The sequence below is a fragment of the Neopelma chrysocephalum genome, unplaced genomic scaffold (genome assembly GCF_003984885.1).
Source record: "Neopelma chrysocephalum unplaced genomic scaffold, ASM398488v2 Primary Assembly neopelma1_23, whole genome shotgun sequence".
NCBI classification, from domain to species: Eukaryota; Metazoa; Chordata; class Aves; order Passeriformes; family Pipridae; genus Neopelma; species Neopelma chrysocephalum.
Window position 1 is genome coordinate 28189622 of NW_020897691.1, and position 17020 is coordinate 28206641.

The window sequence follows — 17020 nt, forward strand, 5'->3', positions numbered from 1 at the left end:
AGTACGAGAACCTGAAAAGTCCTTGACTGTGTGTGAGCACTGCTCAGCAACAACTAAAACATCAGTGTGTTATCAACATTATTTTCATCCTAAATCCAAAACACAGCACTGTACTAGTTATCAGGAAGAAAATTAACTCTAAATCCACCCAAACCCATGACAATTATCTCTAAATTATTTGCATGTCATCTGCAAAGACTTTACTCTTTAAAAACTTGAAGTTTCCTTTTTTAGATAATCCTACATGTTTTTACACATTTTTACATGATTGTCTTTTGAATTTAGGCACAATGGTATAGATATTGGGTGGGTTTATTGGTTCTACTGGAGTGTTGGATCTGAGCCGGTTTTGGTCCCTGTTATGGATTGCCTGTTCCATAACAGTATTTGTGAATCAAGTCCAGTGTTGCTCAGGGCAAAGTAAAGAGCTGACCATTCTATCTAAAATTCCCTGAGTCCTTGTTCCAGGAGGAAGTAATTAAGAATAACTAAATGCTTAGCTTTGACATCACATCCCTGCACAACGTTAGCCAATACACCCAGTAGTGTTTGCAGTCTCCTGCCACATCCGTGTTTCCTGTTCTTGCGTTATCGTCTCCACTAGCATGTCACAGGCACTGCTGCATTCCAGTGGATCACTGGGTCATATAGGTATCGTATAGGTGACAGACTGTATTACCCTACAAAGAGATGCGAGTATACAACTGTTCATTAAGGTTGTCTTATTGTTGTAGTGGGTCCCGCAGAGTCTGATATTATGTGATAAAACTATAATAATTCATGCAGGAGCCAGACTGTCTACAACAGCTAGTGAAGGTAAGGATAGCTGAATGGAATGAAAGAGTATTTAAAGAAATGGTACAGCAAAACCAGGTATAAAATAAGTCATTTGTCTTTCTAATCTTGAAACATTCATGCCCTTGTTCAGAATGAAAAAGTTGCCCAAGACAAGTAGGCTATTGTACTGAAAAATATTGGCTGCCTGATGATTTTGGAAAAAAGTATGCCATGCTCACAAATACCTCCTCTGACCTGTTTATTAAAAAGGACAATAAATGACTGAGCAGTAAATATTCAGAGCCTGGGAGATTTTATCAAACATAATGTTTCTGAAAAAAATTGTATGATACAGCTGGCTGTGGGAAGAACTGCAAGTTCAGATCTTTCTCAGGTCAACTGATTTTGTTCATTTTCTAATTCCATGTACAGTTGCTATTTAACATTTTGCGAATCTTCTGGGAAAGTTTGTCAAACAAAGGTTTTGAACATGAGTTGCACAGATTGCTGACTGCCTTTCACAGCCTGGACACTTTATGAAGTCCTTCACGGGTGACCGTGTTTTATTTTTAAATGTATTTCATAAAGAAAGAATTCTGAACTAAGCCACTGTGATTGCACTTAATCAACTTGCAAACAACACACAGAAAAGAATTCATTGTATTACTATAGTGAATTCCTGCTACTTAAGGATAGCGTCATTATGAATAGAGCTTATTGAAACCAAAATGCCTGAATTTATTTATAGATCCTATGTACAATTAAAAGGAGCAAAGTAGTTTGAAAACAACCTATACACTTGCTGTGTTATGTTGGTTTTCCTGAAAGTTAGTTGCAGTAGGAACAAGTCCCTGAGGGTGAGACTTTGTGCTCTGCATTTACTCTGCCTGCTGCTATTGAAGTTTGCAGGAAATCTTCATTTACATCACAGGGAATAGAATTCTGCCAATGCTAAGCTCTTCTGAAAATATATGCTTCTGAAAAATGCAGAAGACTGCAGCTGGTGTTTCATCAGCACTAGGAAGTAGTGTTTAAAATATTAAGCATTTTGCCCTTGGAACTATAGAAATGTTTTAGAAACCATTATCAGGAGTTCAGGGAGGTTGGTTTTGTACCCAGAAGAAGGACAAGTAAATAACCTCTCAGTAACGTGTTCTCACTGAGCCAGATCCTTAAAGATACTTCTCAAAAAAACCCCAATATATTAACAAAATATGTTATTAAGCTAAGATTCTTTTTATCTGTTTGGGAAGAGTAGCAGCTTATGTAAATTACAAATAGAACTTTTTCAGACAGTATTTAATCTCATGGAAGTAAGTTGAGCCAGTTAGTGGTTTCAAATATTTTATACCACTGTGGTAATTTCTGGTGCCAGCATACTACTTACATGTGTAGCGTTTCTCAGAAAGGAATGTTATAGGCACTGTATATGCTACCAAACACTCATGGCTTACAAATCAAGGTACTGTTGCTCCGCTACACTGATGTTAGTGAAGAAGAGCCCCACAGGAGTCAGTTGAGTTACCCCAGCAGATGAAAAGAGTTAGATCAAAATTAGGCCTTGTTTCACAATGTGTAGCTCATTAATTCCTTGAAAACAACTAATACCCCACTAATTCCACCTCTTTCATAATCAGGGAGTTAGGCATTTCCTGGCCCTGGCCTCAGACATATATCATGTTAATTTATTGGAAGAACTGCACAGATTGGTTTCTGACAACTTTTGTTATTATTATTACTGTTATTTACTTATGATAATCAGCACATACACATGTCACTGTCCCAAAGAGCTTACTAAAAGAGCTTTCTCCCTTGTCCATGGACTTCCAATTGAAGCCAAGCAGAGTTGCAAGACATTTTCACTTGAGGGTCATATCCTAGCATGGAATCTATTTCAAGCTGAGCTGACTAGGAATTTGGCTCACTTGCACTTTGGCTCACGGTGGTGTTGCCCATCAGGTTCATGATGACAAGTGAACAGGAAATTTCACCACTGCATCATCAGAATGTTTCAGATTGCTCCAGGTGCAGCATGGAGCCAACCTCTCTGTAGAAACCCTGAGATGTGATAACACAATGAAATCACTGTCTCTCACTCTCCAAACAGCATGCTTGAATAGGCTGTGGTGAAACCTCCCCAGGGAGAAAACGGAAGCCCAATCACTTCAGTCATTTAGAGCTGGATAGTAGGAAACACTTATGAATGTACTGTAGGGAGCAATTCTTCTTGGCAGGGTCTATGTTAAGTGATGTAAGAGATGGCTTTTCAGCTCTTTTTTCTATGCCTTTGAGGATACAGTGTTGCTATTTGCCTTTTTAAGCAGAGGCCTGAGATGGACAAGGAATGATACAAAAGAGGAGATAATCAAATAACTGATTTCCTTGCATTCTTTCTCTGTGATCAAGGAATGTTCAAAAGTGAGATGCTGGGCTAGAGGCAAACACTGACAGAGTTAAAAGGAGCTGATAAATGCTTATTGGTGTCCCTTTAGGTCTGCTTTTCCCATTGCTATCTTAATATTTTCTGTTACACCATCACGCATAGATGCTTTCCTTGAATAATACTGGAAGGTTTCAGATCCATGTCCAAGATTTTTATGTGCTGTGACATCTATAAGAAACTGGCAGATAATCATAGCTTTGTAAACTAAAAATGGAAATAATGCAATTAAAAAAACTGGAAACAAAATATTTGTTACTAATCAGGTGGTGTTCAATGACAGATATACAAATGCTGTAATCATGTTCATGCTAGTTCTTGCTAATCTTCTATCAGTCTAAGACTTTTTTTTCCTCTTCAACAAGTTTTTCATTAAGTAGAGGGAAGTCTGCCAGAATCAGTTTCCATTCATATTATTGTAAATCATAGTTGAAACCTGTCGTATTATTCCTGTTTTCTCCACATACATCTTAGATGAGCTTTTAGGCTGTTGCCTTAGGGTTCAATACATCTTAATCCCTTTTGAAAGATCATTTGAAAAGTGAAAGAACAGTTTTGAGGCTTTTTTGTTTTTCTTTCTTTCTTTTTCTTTCTTTCTTTCTTTCTTTCTTTCTTTCTCTCCCTTCCTTTCTCTCTTTCTTTCTTTCTCTCTCTTTCTCTTTCTCTCTCTCTCTTTCTTTTTTTCCTTCTTTCCTTCCTTCTTTCCTTCTTTCTTTCCTTCCTTCTTTTCTTCTTTCTTTCCTTCTTTCTTTCCTTCCTGAGCTAGCAATGTAATTTGGAACAATTCCCAGCACTCCAGCAATGTTGTGGTAAAAATCTGAAATACCCACAGTTCACAGTTGCTACAATGGCATATCTACTCCTGCCATTTGTTGTTCTCTCACCTGCAAGCCTGTTCACATGTTAAAATCCTCTCATGTCAAGAATCATGCACACTGTTAGGTTTCATAAAGACATGAAAGGTGAGACACAAGTAATAGCAACGTCCTTTACATAACAGCATTTGCACAGGATTTTCTTGTTGCCTTAGGTGGAGTTCACGTATTTTCTTTTGTATCCCCACCTTTAGGAAAAAAATTATTTGGTTGACTCAGAACCTGAAGTTAGTGCTGTTCAAGTATCCTGACTATCATTTTAAAGTGTCTCAGTCTTTTGATAGCTGGGCAACCTTTCAGCAAAGTTGAGTTACATTAAAAGAATTCATGAGTATGATCAGTGGACTGCTAGGCTATTCAGTAAATTATGAAAACAGATGTACTATGGAAATTCCTAAGCAATTACATAATAGATGCAGTAGATGACACACAACCTCTAACTGAAACTGGCTTCCAATCCTAATTAGGTTGCGATTCATTCCAAATTTCCAATTCAACGAGTCGTAAACCCACCAAATAATTGCTATAGATGGCAATTTCTGCTCTGCAACTGCTGAAGCTGCAGTCACTGAACTTAGAACAATGATGTTCTCTAGCACTCCAACTGGGCTTACAAAGGTGAAGTACCTGCATGTGCAGGTGCTCGGGATTCAGCCTGGTACTGAGTTGCACCATTTATCAGGCAACGTGCTAACAGGGTGCCCCAGAGTATTTTGTTCCTAAGAAATTATTTCTTCCTCTTTCCTTTCTGCTCTCTTCAAATCATCCTGGTTAGCCCAGCTTCACTATACATTTCAAAACAGTTGCTACAAATCTTACTTGCAACAGGGCAGCAAAACTTTGCCCCTGTCAGAGCCGTGGAAAAACAGGACGTAAGATGATGGTGAAGAGCAAGTCGGTTTCTGCTGAGACGACACTGACTATTTCTGCCTTCACTTCTAGCATCCCCTGGAAGCTGTACTTATCTTGCTCCTCTTCATTTCTTCCTGCAGCTCTGTTCTATCTCTGATCACATGTGGAATAATCAGACCCCTGGCTCAAACCCTCATGCTTAGGGAAGCAGACATCAATTTTGCCTATGGGGCAGGTATGGTCAGAACAGATTCCTGTTACCTGGTCACAAGCTTCAAGTCTTAGCTCAAAAAGTATGATGCATCTCAGTTCTCTCTGCATCTTCCTCAGCTGGTCACACTGTCCCTTACGTGAGCCTAATATTGCTTGAGATGGAAGATCACACACTGAGTATATGCATTCCTTTTAATAATTATTTAAAGTGGGCTTCCACCATTATCTTGTGCATATAATCTGGGGCCAAAAGATGTATCTCACCTTAGTGTTTAGGAGATGCTAGATAAAGAGAAGTTGAAAGAAGCGTGCTGTGTTGAGTGCTGTAATTGCTGACACATTCCTGTGGTATACTTGATCATTAGAACAGCTCACTTAAAACAATATTTTCTTTATAGAAAGGAAGTTGGTAATCAAGTTATTATGCTTCTCTGCTTTGCATTTTCAGTTTAAAATTCAGCTGGTATTCAGTGTATGGTTATTGGTTACCAGAGCATGCTGATTCAAATTTTCATTACCCAATTGCAAGCTGATTTGTTGAATGCTGCTTCAACACTTGATCTCTGCAGATTTTCATGTACGTGCCCTTCGGATTTTAGTCATGAGTGTGGGCCATTTGAAAATGCTATAATCTCTGACTACACTGTGATTAAAATGGCTGTGACACAGATTTGAATTTAGTCAAGTCTGTCCCCAAACCACAGTGACCAAAATGAACTGGTTGTAGAAACCATTCAAGGAAATATATCATGTAAAGTATAAATCTAGATCTGAAGTATATGAGCCTAAATGGAGTCTTGCCACCACCCATTTTACTGTCTGGGGATGAGCTAAACATATAATATTGATGAGTTTTAAGTATTTGTGGCTGGAGTACAAAGTGATATAGGGAAACAGTAGTCCTACACAAGCCCTACTTTTGCCTTCTAAGCTGATAAGCCAAGTTGTTCCCACTATGGTCTTGTCACTCCCCATCACTCAGGGTCATTCTGCTGGCCCAGACATTCTCAGTCTCTGCTGTGAAATGCCCTCATCTCACTGTTGCCCTCACTGCACAACAGCATGTGAGCCCCATCTAAATCCCAGACTCTTCTCCCTGAGCTATTCTTCCTGTTCAGACTACCCTTGCCTATACCACCCTTCTTCAATTTTTCTGGACAATTTTGAAACCAGTAGAACACATTAAAAGGGGTTTATGTGATGGAAACAAAATTAAGAGAAAGGGGAAAAGATCATCTATCTTCTGTGGAGCACAGCCTTTCTAGTAGAAAAGTCTCTTCTCAAAAAAGTCTGAAGTTAGTTACCATCTACCATGAAACCTCTATGAAATAGATTCCACACCAAGAACCTATAGAGTATGGACTTCATTGTGTTGAGACTCATTTGATCTCTCTTCATTTTAGGTGTCTTGTCTACATTGGTCAGCTCTGCTCCTTTGGAGGGAGGGATATCTGCACCTGAGGAAAGTAATTCAGTGCACTATTCTGAAACATCTACTTTGAGATGGGGTTACCTGTGCCTCTAGAAGTTGTATAGACAATTAACTTAGGCAAAGCGGTAACATTTTATGTCTCGTGTTAGGTCAGCTGAATCCTGCATCAAAAGAGTAATTACGGTAGCTCTTGCAGGGTGTGTGAGAGAGGAGAGGGTTGTGTTTCTAAGCAGGAATTTACAAAGCTATTTACTATGAGATTATTATTTTTTGATACACACACATTAAAAGTTAGGAGGTCACCAAGAATGAAGTCCTACTGAATGAGTTAGACCTACAGTGCTTCACTTAGTAAAAGTCACTATCTTCTTTACTACAGAAACGGAAAATGGATACCACAAAACACTGCTGGAAAATCCCGAAATAATTAATGCAGATGTAAATTGCCTGGGCATGTCAGTTAAAACTTTAAATCGTGCATACTTGATTTAAAAGACAAGTTAAATCTCATAAAACTACTAAGGTCCATTAAAAGAAATGTGTATTTGTAAAAGCCATCTAGCCTGTGGACTAGAACTTTTCTCAGCAGCGACTCCCTGTGCTCCCTGACATTTGTGAATGAAATACATATCCCTGCCATGAAATATTAAGTTCACACTATTCCCAGATTTTTTTGTGAAGTCCGTACTCTTTAGATATTTCTTGAGAACACTTTGTAAGCAGTATTCAAAGTCCCAGTCTGAGATCTAATAGGATACAATTTTTCCATGAATTAACACAGAAATAATAGCTAAGTCTGGACTGATCACCTAACTTCCTTTGCAGGTCAACAGAAAGAAAAATTCCCAGGGACAGTCATCGTATCTGGAAAAAGGCACATAAACAACTGGCAAAGCCTTTCTACAAAGGATATGAGGGTACTTATTTAGGTGAATAAAATTTGGTTAGTCTGATGTCAAGCAAGATGAACAGAACACTCCTCAGGTTAGTAGAACATAACCCTTGCAAAGCAAACATCTAATCAGGCAGATGGAAGTTGTGCAGGAATACCACGTCTGACTCTTTACTTCAAGTTTTAACATGTGAAATTATTTCTAAGGTTTCTAATTAAAAGAGGATTCAAAATTTTGCCTGATATTTGTAGATCTTACCATACCTGGATAGGCTGGATAAATGGGCTGACTCCAATGGTATGATGTTTAACAAGGCCAAGTGCCGGGTCCTGCACTTTTGCCACAACAACCCCACGCAGCACTACAGGCTGGGCACAGAGTCTGGAGAGTCACAAGGCAGAAAGGGACCTGGGGTTTCTAATCAACAGGAAGCTGAACATGAGCCAGGTGAACATGCCCAAGGTGGCCAAGAAGGCCAATGGCATCCTGGCCTGTATTAGGAACAGTGTAGCCACCAGGACCAGGGCAGTGATTCTACCCCTGTCCTTGGCACCAGTTAGGCCACACCTGGAGTACTGTGTCCAGTTCTGGGCCCCTCAGTTTAGGAAGGACACTGAGGTGCTGGAGAGTGTCCAATGAAGGGCAACGAGGCTGGTGAAGGGACTTGAGCACAGGCCCTATGAGGAGTGGCTGAGAGAGCTGGGGCTGTTTAGCCTGGAGAAGGGGAGGCTCAGGGTCATCGCTCTCTACAACTACCTGAAAGGATGTCAGAGTGAGATGGGGGTCGGTCTCTTCTCCCAGGCAACCAACAGTAGGACAAGAAGGCACAGTCTTAAGCTCTGCCGGGGGAGGTTTAGGTTAGACATTAGAAAGAAATTCTTTACAGAGAGAGTGATCAGACATTGGAATGGGCTGCTCAGGAAGGTGCTGGATGGTCACCGTCCCTGGAGGTATTTGGGAGACTGGATGTGGCACTTGGTGCTATAGTCTAGTTGACAGGGTGGTGTTGGGTCATGGGTTGGACTCGATGATCTCAGAGGTCTTTTCCAACCTGGTTTATTCTGTGATTCTGTGATATTGCCCTACTTCCTTAAACATACACTCCTGCTTGCCTCACCTTTTGTTGTTTGAGATCTATTTTTAGTCCAATTGTTCTTAGAAATTCTTCACACTGTGGAACATTACACTGCACTGGCAGCTCAGGAAGAATGACAGTGAATGATCTTCAGCATGGATTTGTTAAAGCTCCAGTTTTCTTTTAGACACTGTTATAAAACTATTGGACTAGTTTTCAAACCAGGCTTCAAAAGAGTGATCCAGTAACAGAACTGCTTAAGATTTAATTGTTAAATGGAGCAATTATTGCATAGTGTGAATGTCTCAAGTTCAGCCCCCCAGTGCTTTTTGAGCTTGAAATTCATTGCACCAACAAATGGCCTCACAATTTAATGTAAGCAAAACCTTTTACTAGCATAAATTTTTCTGTAGTCACCATGAGGGAAAGAAAAAGGGAAGTATTGGGTTGATTCTCCCCCCGCTATGTCTCGTATTTTGTTTATTCTGTAGAGCATTATTTGTTTTAGCTTGGTAGTTCTTTTTCAAATGTCTTCACAAGACTAGAGTGCTACAATTTTAAGCCTCACAGGGAAACTTTAGCAAGTTATGAATAACCAGGGAATGGGATTTCAATGTAATTCAGGAATGAGAACTAAGCAAAGAAGAATATTCAACCTTTTCATGGAAGGATTGAGTATTCTTTTCAAAGTCATATATCAAAAAGCCACATACAATGGAAACATTCTCTCTCCCTAGAACATAAAAGAAGAGGGAACTGCCTGTTATGTGTTCTGAAATGATCCCTTTTCATTACAACTTCAGAATTTTTTCTCTCTGGGGATCTCTGACTTCAAACCATGAAGAAAGGGAGAAAAGACATCATACTATTTCCATTAAAAGCAGCCATGCGTAACCTGTATTTTTTCCTTTACTTTTTTTTCCCCATTTCACAATAATATTTGCATTCCAAAAAACTTAGTCTCTTTTTTTGATGCGCTGAGGTTAAGCAAATGAGGTTGCTGCTGACAGTGTTGTTCATACCACTTGTGTGCTCCTTGTTTTAAGCCAACAGCAGAGAAACTGCTATGTCTGTGTGAAATTCATTAGAAAACAAAACATTCCATCTTTCTTCATTTGACCTGATCCTTCTTGTTTACCATAATTAAGTTATAAGAAAATCATCTTACACAATAGGAATACAAAAAGCTCTCAGTCTTGTAAATGAACAAGCTACAATTGACCTGATTTTTTTAAATGGGTCCATGTACAGTATATTCAGAAAACTCTTCTATATGAACAACCAGAAAAGAAATAAGAATAAATGATTTAGAAACAGTAGAAGAAATCTGGAGAAAAGGGATTAAGTATGATAATGCAAAGATTTCACCTGACTTTTAATACAGTAAAGAAATACAAAATTAACAAAGAACAGTCAGTATAATACAAGGAATATAAAAGAAAAAGTAACATGGTCTCAGAGGAGAATTTTCCTAGGTTCAATAAGACTGGAGCAAAAAACAAACTTTGGATTTATCAATATCAGAAATATAAAATTACTATAGGAAAGTGAAGAGAGAAACAAACAATGTGAGACATAGACTAACAAATGAAAGAGAAAACAGCACGTATCATTCACATACTGTTCTTTAGATGTTCAAAGTAGTGTACAGATATTACCAATTAACTCTCATAAAATATCTGTTTGAGGCAGATTCCCTTTTTACAAATCAAAAATATAAAATGGCTTGTCTAGAGATGCTGTAATAGGATGAGGCCACTTGAGTCTCATTCTTATGTTTATCCCCTCAGATGACAGTAGAACACTAATCAAAAGACCATACAATATAATGCACATTTTATGTTTTCTACAGTCAAATCATAGAGGCCATTCGTTATGAATTTCTGAAATGTGAGCTATCAGATAAAAAAAAAAGAAGATAATAGTATATTAAAAACTTAGAAAAAAATTATATTAAGGATTACACATTTTGTAAATAAAAGGCAATGGGAAAACATTCAGGTAGATTTGTCCAGAGGCCTGAAATGGTTTCTTAAAGCATATTTTACCAATCATGCTGTGCTTACTTAAGGCTAGACTCTTCCAGCTCTATGCATCTTGACTAGGTGTTGTTAATAGAATCTAAAGTAATTCATGGATTACAGACAAAATTAGCAAGTGTATTTAACATTTGCATGTTGATGCAAATGTATGATATTTGATGTAATTCACTGAATGCTTCAAATTACTGACCTTTGCAACATATATATGGCAATGCATTTATGCATCCACACAGAATTAGCACAATTCCGTGAAAGAGACTTGTATATGTAGCTGGAATTGCTAGTGAATATAAGGAAAAATTGTTTTCAGTTCATTAGAAAAAGTCATCTTCTCTGAGAGTGAAGACTGAATCTTGCTATGGGGGTTGAAATTAAAAGGCACACTACAGATGTTCATTGTTACTATCGGTATAAGGAAAATGGCACTTACAATACGTTTGAACAGGATACAAGATTCCTATTGTCTCATCCTGTTTGCTAGAATAACAACACAGTATAACAACACAAATTTTGTATTGTCTTTTCCAGATTTTAGGAGAATAACATTGGATACTGAAAACACCTCTCTTTCTTCCAAAGACTAAGGCATGAGTATATTTCTTTCTTTGTCATTGATTCATTCTTGCATCTATACTGGTTTTCAAAATGTTTTCAAAAATGTTTGCTGAATAGCTATGGGAAGTGATCTGAATGATCGATGTGCTCCAAGTGATGTTAGATTCCTCCTTTGTTTTATGAAAACTGTGTTCTATATTATTCCCAGCCTTTAAGGGGTTTATGATCTTTTCCCACTGCAAATCATCTGCAAAATTGATTAATACGCTTTCTTTCAATGATTCCTGAAACTATTGCACACAGAAAACCCCCAGAAGGCACCTTCTCTCAATTAGCACTGGGGTTTTTTTGAAGACATTTCTCTGCATTCCCATACTGCAGATTATGACATCAAACAATTGAGATTAGGATCAGAGTCTGAACAAGCAGAAAGGACATATGTTCTTAGGGGGAAAGATCTCACACACAGAGATATTTTCAGTAAATGGCAGATTATAAAAGCTCAGCAAAAGCCCAGGCTTTAAACTGGCTTATTTAACATGCTCTTCATTCCTCTGACACTTTTAAAGCAACATTTGGTCCTCATGAACACAGAAACCTGATAGCATGCGACCTAGTCAGCCCTGGCAAATGTCTGGAGTAGGCATCTCTTACTCATATGGAAGCTTTTGCTGGAACCACATGAACAGTGTTGCCAGCTTTCACCATGTTTTCCTGAGGAACTGAGGTGACTTACTCTCAATTCAGACCTCAGACAGCTCTAAGATGGCCAAGAGGAGCCCCTTCTTTTGGTTTATTTCCTTTCTTTCTGTCTCCAGAGGAAGAACAAAACAGGCACGGGCAGAGAGGCAGATGACAGAAAGCTTTCCTGAGGGAAGGTAATTCTGGCCATCGTGCTTCTGTACATTCAAGTTGTCTTTTCTTCTTGCATGAGTAAGGATGGGAGGAAGAGAGACATTTGGTTGTGCCACCTAGCCACAGGTATCTCCTTCCCAGGCCTGGAAAGGAAGCAAGGAGGTGCATAAAGGCCAGATTCCCCCAAATTCTGGCTGCATGGTGAATTTTGATCCTTTGGATGTCTGCTAAGGCACAGAAGTCAGAGATTTGTTGTTGTTCTGGAGTTCCTGCTTTATGGAGACCTCCATATTAGGTATAGAACACTGAGAGAAGAAAAAAAGTGATCCCAGTTCCTGTCACTATGGGGTTCTTATCTTTTCTGTGCAGTTTTGCATAATGCCATAGTCATAGGTAGGCTTTAAGGCAGTGGCCAAGCTCCTCATATCCAAAGTTAGACACCAATAGTTTATTTTTTAATAAAAAAGTGAACACTATTAGTCATGATTAATAAGTAATGAGATCTAATTTATAGTCCTATAGATAATTTTCACATTATATGATTTTTAAATTGATGGCAACATAAATGCATGTTTGATGTAGACAAGAGGGTACATTAATTTGATCATGTAGAGTAACACAAATTAGTTAGAAAGTTGGCCTCAGTGTTTAGATATCCAAAATATCTATTTAGTCCAGATACCTTGATTTTGGGGGCTCACATGCCTTCTTATTAGCTACTTAAATTAGGCGTAAACTTATTGAAACACAAGCATGATGATATTAGAAATTAGGCCCATATTTTGAGAGCTAGTTATATCAAACAAGGGGTTTTTTTAGATGAAAAACACTAAAATTTTGGGACCCCTTTGGTTTCCCAAAGCAGTACCTCCTGGGAGTTTTCCTCAGTGATAGACCTTTGTCTAAAAAAAAAAAAAATCTACATAAGCTGTCAGGTGCATTTGAGCATTCATAGTCAATAACATAAGAACTGCATGGCAACAGAAGCAGCAAAGCAGTTTAACTCATATCATTAAGAAAGAGCTGTTTGTCTAGTTCCAGTACATTAAAATGTACATGCTATTGTTTAAAATCATAGCTACCCCTGACTGGAACCAGTCAGGAAAATGGAGTGAGAAGTGTATTTTAACTTTTTCTTGTCACTTGAAGGATTTTCTCCTTTCTATGAAAAATCTAAGCTGTATGCATTTCTAGGTTTTTCTAAAAATTACAGTGCTTTCACTGCCTTCATAAAATGACGGCTTATTAGTTGACCTGACATTTTACAAGAACTCATAAAATGATGTTTTATTAGTTCACCTGACATATTTACATAAACTCCAAGCACATTGTGACCTTCCTTGTAAGCTAAACAGTAATTTTTAGAATGTGTCTTCATCAACATAAAACTTAAAAAGTCATCAGATGACTTTTTAGCATCAGTAAACTGTATGCTTAACCACTTATTTCTTTTTCTACTTGAATTTGAAGGGAACAATTGATCTGATCCAAGTGTTTTTTCATACTTAGAGAAGAAAGCTATCTTAAGACAAAGAAAATACTTTAATTCTGTGGTCTGGTCCTATATTGTCTGGAGATCTGAAAACATCATTTTAACATTTTGCCTGAAAAGGATTCATTCATACAGAAAACCAAAAGGAAAGGAAGTGGGAAGCTCATTGGGCAATGTTTATTTTACGCGAATCTACAAACTCAGGCTAGAGTTGGTTTATTGGGTCAAATGATACTTCATCACACGGAGAAACATCTTTAAGAAATTAAGCACATCCTAGCAGCTTAGTATGAGCGTTCCATTTATATTCAACTGAATTAAACAATGCATTTTCTTGAGAGGCAAAAGGAAATTTTCTTTCCCCTACTCTTCTGATGTTTAATTTTAAAGTTTTCCAGGCACATATGGTTGATGTGCTTAGGACTGCTGGAGCAATGAAACCAAGAATAAGATTTAGCACTATGATTTCAGGAACATTAGGAGACGTAAGAGCCCGCTGTTAAGTGGTTGACCCAGAAATCAATCTCTTGAATATAGACACTTACTAATTAAAAAGAATATGATTTAATTGATTACAGCAGCCTTCATTATGCCGTGGATTAGAAGTTGAGATGGTAATTATTGTATGAGAAAGCAGAAGGTAGGGTACAAATAGGAGAGTTAAGAGAGCATATAGAAAAAAGAAAGACAAATTTTATTGCATGCAGTTTTTCTACCACTTGAAAAAACAGAAATACTATGTTGCTAAGACAGGACTTTCTCCTAGAAGCAAGAAAGGTGAACAGCATTTTTGAGGACAACCCTGAACTAGGCATACTGATGTCTAAGAAGCTAGGGAGTGTTAAAACAAAAGGAAGATGGAACTAAAGAGCTAATTCCTATGCCTCTACAAGGTAAGGACCCAGTAACAGGAAGGGAAAGAAATAGGCATAGGAGTGCTTGAGTTCACACTGATATGTTTGTCTGATTTTTTTCTACTCCTGGGACTTACAGAAAATGCAGGAAAAATTGAAAAAGGTAGATTATTTTGGTAGCCTCCTTTTGAAAATGGCAATCTTTTTTCAAAGGTCAAGCACCATTTTGTGCCTCTTCAGCTGGGAATGTTCACCAAAAACTCTAGAAAAGTTCCACCTTCCTAACTTTAACTTGTAGGTATTTCATGGAAATTGATCTGTGTGAATTATAACAAAGACAAAATTTGGGGTAGGGAAACTGAATTATGTTTAGACCAACGGCTGAATACAAAGTGAGTTAAAAGTGAATTAAAGGTATTAGCATTTGATTTGAATTCTGTGGGCAGAAGGATAGCAAGCCAGTAGAGTCAAGAGAAAAGAGATAAAGCACCTTAGCACATAATGTGTGGTCTGAATGCAGTTTTCTGGGCATTTTAAAGTCTAGTGAGTATGACTTCCGGAGGCCATTAAAATGAGAATTATAGTAGCTGATGCAGGAAATAATTATGGCATAGTCAAGGATTGTTACAGAGATGGATCCTGGTAACATTTCAGAAAAAAATAGCAGAAATTCAGATAAAGAATATTTTTGTTTGGTTTTTTGTAAAAGAATAATCACAGATTTGTAGTTTCAGAAATTCAAATTTGAGGTACAGAGAATGGAATTGATGTCACAGTGATGGAACCTTTTACTGACCAAATAGTTTCATTCAGAAAAAAACAGTACACAGAGAAGCTGAAAATCCTGGTAGAAAAGTAGGGTATGGAGATACCAGAGAGGTACTTCTCTGATCAAAGAAGGATATGCAGCTGTTGTTCATGAGTGCTTGTAATAAATTGATTTCTTGAGCACATAGTGAGAATATCTCGTTCTTGGTTTGACTCATATCTCCCTAGCAGTATTTTCATTCCTAGTGAAGCTTTACTTCTTCTTGTCTTTCCCTTAAGGATGTGTGCAAGGTGCTTCTTTATCTTTCCTGTTGGTGAATCATGGCTACTGTCAGCTCTAGTCATCTTCTGCACACAGAAGAAAATTTTATATTAACCTTTAATCGTCTGATTTTCTTCTTACAATACTTAACTCACAGAAGCAAAGCTCCTAAAGCATATGCCAACTACTCCAAAAGTATGATTTATAGCTGCACTTTGTCTATGGAAAAACATTTGTACAAAGCATGAAATGCAGATGTACATAATTTGTAGACACCACTGACATATATCACTAAAAGCAAGGTAGACAATAGAACATTATGGCATTTTCATTATTTTTACCTCCTTCTATAGACTAGAATTTTATACATGATCTAATAAAATCTAGAGGCAGCTTTGCAGTACCTTCCCCAATTTTTAAAGCTTTAAAAATTAAATAAAATATTCTTTCTCTGAAATAGTAACTTTCATCCTAAAGGTATTTAATTACTGACTTGCAAATAATTTTGTCTCAACCATAACAAGGTTTGTAGTTTTTGTTTTAAAAAATGTTAGATTTTTAGGGTAATATCCTTTCTAGGTGTAATTATGTACCCTTAATTCTATTTTTCAATTAAAAGATAATGATGGAAAATTTTCAGTTGTTTTATGTCTTCTAGATTACCCACTTATATGAAGGGTAAAACATTTTTGAAACTGTACTGTCTATCCATGCCTTGACAACACTTTATTTTTTCAGCCTAAATAATCTGGACCCATCAAGAGACTTTATGTTACTCTTCTTGTTTCAGCATCAAAGAACCTAGACCAGCCCTACTGGTGTGGCAAGTCATATTACATCTTTTGTAAATTGATACACATCTGCAGAGGGCAAGGTCTTTCTCATATATCTTTAAAACTGTGGCTTAGAACTTAAAACGGTGTATTAACATTTTAATACAAACACAAGAACATCGTTTACTTGTGAAAATGCACTGAAGTCATCCAGAACAGCATACTCCAAACAGAAGTATACCACATAAAACACGCCTCCCTCTGCGGCTACAACTCTTTCTGTTTCTTCTATACAGATGTTAGTGCGGACAGTATGGGGAACTTCTCATGTTGTACTCTGATGACTACCAAGAAATACTACTGACAGTCTTTTCTCCTGACCTCTCTCCCTTTGCATTCAGTTCAGCCCTCTGCTCCACTGTAGGGATGTTACAGTATAAATTACAGGGACACTAGAAACTTCTGGAGGAGTGTTTAGAGGACCCACAGAGATTTTGGGTTCTTTGCACAAAAGGAGGTGTTTATACACATAAATCCTGGCTCTCACTGACTTCAGTGAGAGCCACAGGGCTGTATGAATTTGAAAGGTGGTTGGGAGAAGGCTCTGCAGACGACTGATACAGCTACATACTACATAGGCAATGCTGATGGCTCATGCATCCTCACAGAAGATATTAAACTGTGTCTGGGGTTAGGTCACAATAACTGGGTCCTGTCCTTACATACATAAAAATCTGAGCATCACAATGACCATATTTTCTACCCCACAGGGGAATTTCAGAATCCCTGTGTGGCAGTTTAGACACTCTGCACTGTACATACATCAGCCTTCATGAAAGACACTTAGGAATAGCACCTTGGC

General features: G+C 37.8%; 1 long non-coding RNA gene across 1 annotated transcript; it reads left to right on the plus strand.

The window, feature by feature from the left end:
- The first annotated feature begins 666 nt into the window (after positions 1–666).
- Positions 667–9378, plus strand: LOC113967551. The gene is made up of 4 exons (XR_003534212.1): positions 667–816; positions 6969–7027; positions 7415–7518; positions 9295–9378. It is a non-coding gene; the product is annotated as an uncharacterized LOC113967551 (long non-coding RNA).
- The last annotated feature ends 7642 nt before the right edge of the window (positions 9379–17020 follow it).